We start from the raw sequence: 9,477 nt of genomic DNA on the forward strand, positions 1-9,477 counted from the left end.
TCCCTCTGAAATCTCTTGCCCTTCTTTTTCACACATTGCAGACTATCTTTCACACATTAATGACTTTATGGATTGTATACAGAGTTAGCTAGCTTTCATGCACGTTGGTGACCGTTTGTGGCTTAATATGTGGCTACCGTTCTCACGTTGTGTCTTTGACCGACCGTGCAAGGGCTGTATAGCCAGTCAAGGTCGTTAAAAACTTCTATTTGTTGGTGTCTTTGTGGCATTTATCACAGCTAACTTTTCACATTGATGAATTAGTGGAATTCGTATATGTCTCTTTATATTGTTGACGTTGTTCCATTCACTGGTCGCTGTGTTCACTGGACCATATGGCATTCACAGCTGACCTTTATTTTTGAAAATAAATAACTCAGCCTTGATAATTACAAACATAAATGGTTTGTTCTGTGGTACAAATGTAGTTAGAAAATAAATAACCTGCCTTGCAATGTATTGAAAATAAGTAACTCAACAGTTCTAATCGTAAGTATGAGATGGCACCAGATTCTTCACAAATTCATCTTTTTTTCCAAAAAAAATCGTGAAATACTTCCCAAAACCTTTTAATAATTAAAGTATAAGCACGATGAGTATTATTTAGATATACTTGAAGTGTTGGAAAATTGGTTTCATTTAACTCGAGGTATATTTTCTCAGTAACATTTACCTCACTTTTATTACAGGGCTGTAACTACATTGAGGCAAATGCCTCATGTAGGAAATTTTAAAACCAAATACTTGTCACCATATCAAATTGTGTTCACGGCGAGTGTCGTGCAAGAAGCAAGTTCTGTTCTCCCTCAGACGTAGCCCCTGATTTTTCGGGCTCAATGTTTCTTATTTATTTGTATTTTGTTCATTGATTACCCTTCTGTGTTCTGTTAGTGTTGAATTCCTTTTGTAATTTTGTTATTACATGTATTAACTTGATCATAAGGTCTTTTGATGTTGTCCCTAGAAACTTAAATCTTACACTTAATCTATACATTTTGCTTTGAGACCAAAATATTGTCAAAAAAATATTAATAAAACAGAGCTTGAATTTTCAGATTAAGAAAGGGTGGGGGAAAACCCAGAAAACATGATTTTGCATCATTTATTCTATAGCTTCTTGTGCCTTCGGCGGTTCCAAAACCCTTTAATTTTTTTTGCCTCGCTTCGCTCGGCGATACATGTTTTCCAATACTTTAAAAAAAGACTAAATACAACCAAACTTTAATTCTGAGTAGGTATAGAATACATTTATATATGCAGTTGTGAATATAGAAGATCCATTTCTGCAGAGGATGATGATTAATTCTGATTAAATGGTACATAATGACTTGACAATACATGTATTATTTATAGTAAACAAATAATTTAGAAATTGTATGTTTTCGAATATCATAAATATACTATACATGTATTATTTATAATAGACAAATAATTTAAAAATTGTATGTTTTCGAATATCATAAATATAATTGTGAAAATAAATAATCAGTCCCTTGCTTTAATGAAAGTGAAAAATCTTTCTTCAATAGTGCAGAAAATAGATAACCTGTCATCTTAGTTTACAAAAAATAAATAACCGATCAAAAACAAATTCTCCTGCCCCCCACCCAGAATATTAAATGGTCGTCCCCTTATGGAGTTCATAGCTGACTGTATTGACATGTGGGATTCCTGTTGACTGTATTAAAATAAGGAGATGATATATGATTGGCAATGAGACCCTTACCGTATACTCAGCTATGCAACATTACAAATTGTGAAACAGCATTAGACTAGAAAAACACCAACGACCTGATTTAGGACAAAACAATACAGTTTATACGATAAAGAAATATGACTGAATGTCACAGCAACCAATATATTGGGTTTGGATAGTTTTAAGTAACTCATTGGTTTTGAGCTTTGTATCAAGTTGCTGATCATCATTCAAACCGTTTTATTTTTTTCAAAGTTTCAAAGTTTGTTCTTATGTTGTTTTAGTACATAACTATCCCTGTTTCAGGAAGGGTTGCATAGACGCCCACAAAAATGTTTACCCATAACATTCCGTAGGTGTCTGTCAAAGGTAAGAGTCTGTATTTTTTGGCACGAGATCAAAATCTTTGAAAATTTGAACTCTTATACAAACGTTGTAAGCTGTTAAAAGTATAAAGAAACCAAAAGTAACGCCAAATCTGGTGAAGAAATCAGGGATATTCACGAGGAAATCTGAATAAAACAAAATATGTATGTTCTCCCGGTAACACCGTACTGTGATCATCAGTGACTAACAGTCCAACGGGAAAACCTGAAAATATTGTCTGTGATGTCTCAGAAAGAATTGTTTGTCAAACAACATTGTGATTTTGACCTTTTCTTTCCATATTTCCATTAAAATATTTGATGATTTCTCAAGAGGAAATAAATTGGTTTTAACATGTATACTTGTATCAATTTTGAATGTCAACACCATGTATATTAAATCTTTAGGGACACATCAATTATACATCAATATAGAATATGTCTAACATTACTAGTAATTATATAAAACGACCATCAAATACCAATATCATATAAATGCACATAATTATATATATCGTATTATTTGTCATCTAAATGCAGTTTGTATAAAACTACCATTAAGCTAATCAAATTTTATTTGCAGCTAATATCTACATTCGTCTCAACTCGGCCGATTCCGTACCCTCTAGCGGAGTCTACCGAGGATTGCCGAATGCTAATATCTAATGAAATACAGCACACATGAATCTGTACATATTCAGAGTAACACAATAAAACAGCTGCAGGTTGAACTGAAAAGGAGTCGAAGGAGTAACATATTTGTCTTGGTATTGCAAAGTTGTAGGTCATGGTATTGCAAAGTTGTAGGTCATGGTATTGCAAAGTTGTAGGTCATGGTGTTGCAAAGTTGTAGGTCATGGTATTGCAAAGTTGTAGGTCATGGTATTGCAAAGTTGTAGGTCATGGTGTTGCAAAGTTGTAGGTCATGGTATTGCAAAGTTGTAGGTCATGGTATTGCAAAGTTGTAGGTCATGGTATTGCAAAGGGTTTTGTTATGGATGGATACGATTGGTGTCAAAATTAATCGATCGATATAAAATCAATTTCTTTAAGGAATACAATCGATGACTATATCAAAAGTAATTGTATTATTATTCGATTACGTTCAATAACAAGCTTTTAAACACAACTATGCTGTCTAAGGCATTCAAGTATAGCGACAATTTATAACTTTACAAAAACATATTGTAAAGCATTGTTTCCAAATGTTATCCATTAACAGTTGTTTTCTAGCTTGGAGGTAACTGGTTATACTGAGGATTGAAACATAATTACAAATTTCTTGAAATATGTGATTTCCACAAAAGATATTGGTAAAATTTTTAACAATGACGTCGAATAATAATTATTTGACACTTTTTTTGTTTAGATTGTCTGGATTATATTTTGCAAACATGCTGAATTTAGTTATTCATTAATGCCCGATATATTTCGCTTATTGTGTTTATTACACTGTCTAAAAGGTTCCTTTAAATAATTTTAGAGTAACAAAATAGTACTGAATATTAAAAGTAGATTTCCAGTACTACAAATGTTTAGTACAGAAAGAGTACCTATGCAAAAGTAGCTGTGTACACCGTCTAAAAAGTTCCTTTTGAAAAGACAAAAATAAAAAAGTTCAATAACTCAATTTGTCTGTCTGGTTTTATAGTTTGAAATTTCAAATTAACAATTAAAATCCATGAATTTATATATTTTTTGGACTATCGCCTTAATAATAATAAAAAAAACCCATAATAATATGATATACATTCCGTAACAATTCATTATACCTAATTGATTTAAACAAGTCTACATCTCATTAATTTAAGGTTTTTTTTTTAATCATCTGATCAGTAAAAACACAAAACAGAAGCAGTTAATAATTATCTATTCTCTGTAAATAATAAATATATAAAGACAGGTTAACATAGCCCAATACTCAATATTACCCTAAGAGAGATTAAAATTGACCTATGTAAAAATTAGGATATATATGTGGTAAAATTACCAATGAAACATCCACCAAAGTTAAAATGAAGTGGATCATCGCAATTATAGGCCAGCGTACGGCCTTCAACAATGAGAACACGCTTACCGTTTAGTTAGTAAAAAAAAGGCCCCGATATGAAAAATATTAAACGATTCAAATGAGAAAAACTATTGGCCTTATATAACAAAACAATTTACCAAAAACGAATATATAAAACATGAACCAACGACCACTGAAACTGGGACAAGCATATATTATCATATGAATATTGAAGCTAAGGCATAACGCTTGAGCCACCTGCATGATCTTTATTATATGTAATTCAACGGCAGTGAACATGAGCCACCTGCATGATCTTTATTATATGTAATTCAACGGCAGCGAGCAAGAGCCACCTGCATGATCTTTATTATATGTAATTCGACGGCAGTGAGCACGAGCCACCTGCATGATCTTTATTATATGTAATTCAACGGCAGTGAACATGAGCCACCTGCATGATCTTTATTATATGTAATTCAACGGCAGCGAGCAAGAGCCACCTGCATGATCTTTATTATATGTAATTCAACGGCAGCGAGCAAGAGCCACCTGCATGATCTTTATTATATGTAATTCGACGGCAGTGAGTAACAGTCACCTGCATGATCTTTATTATATGTAATTCGACGGCAGTGAGCACGAGCCACCTGCATGATCTTTATTATATGTAATTCGACGGCAGTGAGCACGAGCCACCTGCATGATCTTTATTATATGTAATTCGACGGCAGTGAGCACGAGCCACCTGCATGATCTTTATTATATGTAATTCGACGGTAGCGAGCATGAGCCACCTGCATGATCTTTATTATATGTAATTCGACGGCAGTGAGCAAGAGCCACCAGCATGATCTTTATTATATGTTATTCGACGACAGTGAGTAAGAGCCACCTGCATGATCTTTATTATATGTAATTAGACGACAGTGAGCAAGAGCCACCTGCGTGATCTTGATTATATGTAATTCGACGGCAGTGAGTAACAGCCACCTGCATGATCTTTATTATATGTTATTCGACGGCAGTGAGCAAGAGCCACCTGCATGATCTTTATTATATGTAATTCGACGGCAGTGAGTAACAGCCACCTGCATGATCTTTATTATATGTAAATCGACGGCAGTGAGCAAGAGCCACCTGCATGATCTTTATTATATGTAATTAGACGGCAGTGAGTAACAGCCACCTGCATGATCTTTATTATATGTAATTCGACGGCAGTGAGTAACAGCCACCTGCATGATCTTTATTATATGTTATTCGACGGCAGTGAGCAAGAGCCACCTGCATGATCTTTATTATATGTAATTCGACGGCAGTGAGTAACAGCCACCTGTATGATCTTTATTATATGTAATTCGACGGCAGTGAGCAAGAGCCACCTGCATGATCTTTATTATATGTAATTCGACGGCAGTGAGTAACAGCCACCTGCATGATCTTTATTATATGTAATTCGACAGCAGTGAGTAACAGCCACCTGCATGATCTTTATTATATGTTATTCGACGACAGTGAGCATGAGCCACCTGCATGATCTTTATTATATATAATTCGACGGCAGTGAGTAACAGCCACCTGCATGATCTTTATTATATGTAATTCGACGGCAGTGAGCATGAGCCACCTGCATGATCTTTATTATATGTTATTCGACGACAGTGAGCATGAGCCACCTGCATGATCTTTATTATATGTTATTCGACGGCAGTGAGCATGAGCCACCTGCATGATCTTTATTATATGTTATTCGACGACAGTGAGCATGAGCCACCTGCGTGATCTTTATTATATATAATTAGACGGCAGTGAGTAACAGCCACCTGCATGATCTTTATTATATGTAATTCGACGGCAGTGAGTAACAGCCACCTGCATGATCTTTATTATATGTAATTCGACGGCAGTGAGTAACAGCCACCTGCATGATCTTTATTATATGTAATTCGACGGCAGTGAGTAACAGCCACCTGCATGATCTTTATTATATGTAATTCGACGACAGCCAGCAAGAGCCACCGGCATGATCTTTATTATATGTAATTCGACGGCAGCGAGCACGAGCCACCTGTATGATCTTTATTATATGTTATTCGACGACAGTGAGCATGAGCCACCTGCATGATCTTTATTATATGTTATTCGACGGCAGTGAACATAAGCCACCTGCATGGTCTTTATTATATGTGATTCGACGGCAGTGAGCAAGAGCCACCTGCATGATCTTTATTATATGTTATTCGACGGCAGTGAGCAAGAGCCACCTGCATGATCTTTATTATATGTTATTCGACGGCAGTGAGCAAGAGCCACCTGCATGATCTTTATTATATGTAATTCGACAGCAGTGAGCATGAGCCACCTGCATGATCTTTATTATATGTAATTCGACGGCAGTGAGTAAGAGCCACCTGCATGATCTTTATTATATGTAATTCGACGGCAGTGAGCAAGAGCCACCGGCATGATCTTTATTATATGTAATTCGACGGCAGTGAGCATGAGCCACCAGCATGATCTTTATTATATGTAATTCGACGGCAGTGAGCAAGAGCCACCTGCATGATCTTTATTATATGTAATTCGACAGCAGTGAACCTGAGCCACCTGCATGATCTTTATTATATGTTATTCGACGGCAGTGAACATGAGCCACCTGCATGATCTTTATTATATATAATTCGACGGCAGTGAGGAAGAGCCACCTGCATGATCTTTATTATATGTAATTCGACGACAGTGAGCATGAGCCACATGATCTACATGTATACTATATGTAATTATAAGGGAGTGAGAATGAACTACATGCCACTATAGTATATGTTATAAGAAGTTACCACACACATATATTTTATATGTAATTGAAAGGCAGTAAGCATGAGTCGCTTGGTCTATATTATATGTTATAAGAAGAGAGTAACCATCAGCCACACGCTTGACCTATATATTATATGTAATAAGAAGACAGTAACCGTGAGCCACACGCAACACCTATATTTTATATGTTATAAGAAAGTAACCACGAGCCATACGCATGACCTTTATTTTATATGTAACTAAAAAGCAGTGAGCATGAGCCACATGCCCTATTTTATGTGTAATAAGAAGACAGTAACCGTGAGCCACACTCATGACCTATATATTATATGTAATAAGAAGACAGTAACCATGAGCCACACGCATGACCTATATATTATATGTAATAAGAAGACAGAAACCATGAGCCACACGCATGACCTATATATTATATGTAATAAGAAGACAGTAACCGTGAGCCACACGCATGACCTATATATTATATGTTATAAGAAGACAGTAACCACGAGCCACACGCATGACCTATATATTATATGTAATTAAAAAGCAGTGAGCACGAATCGAATGGCCTATATTATATGTAATTAGAAGGTAGTAACCGTGAGCCGCACGCATGACCTATATTTTACATGTATATGTAATTTGAAGTACATATTATCATGAGCCACATGACCTATAATATATGTACTTAAAAGGCATTAAAAATTAAAAAAGGAGAGAAAATAACAGCCGTATATATTTTATGCGCCAAATGATCTATTTCAAGCAATAAAACTGCCAAAAGGTTTACAATTAAAATTCTAATATATCACCACCGATATATAACATAAATCCAACCCTCGTAATTAGTGTGTCTTAACGGAAAAGCTCGCGGAGATATTGTTTTTGTTAAAGATATATTCATTTAATATAACGAATAGTAAGTTTCACCTACATACGTCAATAAGCATTTATGTTTGGAAATGTATCTAAGTTATATTTTCTCGGTTTTGTGCACTGGTGAACAGAAAAGAAAGCACACAAATTTGTCAGAAAATTGTGATAGCAAACTTATCTGGTATATTTTATGCCATCCCTTGATTGATACAAAACATCTACTTCATTTTGACTGTGGATGATAGTTGTCTCATTGACAATCATACCACATTTCTTTTTTTCTTTTTTAAACTATACAAGAAATGGAGGTATTCAACCATTAAATAGGTGTTGTTTCTTATATGGCCGATATGATTGGTTCTATAGTGTGGCAGAACAGTACTTAGTACAAATGTTATAGTATTTATTTATTAGTTGTAATTAGGTTTGAACTAACTGCGAGTTCTCTTAGATCGGTATGTTCTGTCTTTTATCTTTCAGTTTTTGTGTTTCCTGACGATCTGAACAAAGTGTCAGCCACGAACCAGCTTACAACGCCATTAGCTGAATCATAACAGGGATTAGGGTGTTATGAAACTAATTTCTTTCTACTCTATTGTGGTGTGAACATAGATAAATGACACTGTCGGCAAACATACTTTACAGATAACCGATAATGTAGGCAAACACATATAAAGACACCTGACACTCTGGGCAAGCCCCTTAAAACATACGATACTCTAGGCAAACACATATAGACACCTGACACTCTGGGCAAGCCCCTTAAAACATACGATACTCTAGGCAAACACATATAGACACCTGACACTCTTGGCAAGCCCCTTAAAACATACGATACTCTAGGCAAACACATATAGACACCTGACACTCTGGGCAAGCCCCTTAAAACATACGATACTCTAGGCAAACACATACACAGACAAATGACACTCTGGGCAAGCCCCTTAAAACATACGATACTCTAGGCAAACACATACACAGACAAATGACACTCTGGGCAAGCCCCTTAAAACATATGATACTCTAGGCAAACACATATAAAGACACCTGACACTCTGGGCAAGCCCCTTAAAACATACGATACTCTAGGCAAACACACATAAAGACACATGACACTCTGGGCAAGCCCCTTAAAACATACGATACTCTAGGCAAACACATATAGACACCTGACACTCTGGGCAAGCCCCTTAAAACATACGATACTCTAGGCAAACACACATAAAGACACATGACACTCTGGGCAAGCCCCTTAAAACATACGATACTCTAGGCAAACACACATAAAGACACATGACACTCTGGGCAAGCCCCTTAACACATAAAATACTCTAGGCAAACACATACAAAGACAAATGACACTCTGTGCAAGTACAAAAGATGACACTCTGCTCATACAAGCAACATGACAATGAGCATATACGTAACAAAGGCATATTACAAATACGTAACAAAGACAAATGACACTCTGGGCTAGCACCTTACACACACATTTGACACTCAGAAAACTTTACAAAGACAAACGACACAATGGCCAATCAACTAACACACACATTTGACACTCAGCAAACACGTTACAATAACAAACGACACTCTGGGCAAGCACCTTACTCACACATGTGACTCTCAGAAAACATGTTACAATAACAAACAACACTCTGGGCAAGCACCTTACACACATGTGACACTCAGAAAACACGTTACAATAA

This window comes from Mytilus edulis, chromosome 6 (genome assembly GCF_963676685.1).
Source record: "Mytilus edulis chromosome 6, xbMytEdul2.2, whole genome shotgun sequence".
NCBI classification, from domain to species: domain Eukaryota; kingdom Metazoa; phylum Mollusca; class Bivalvia; order Mytilida; family Mytilidae; genus Mytilus; species Mytilus edulis.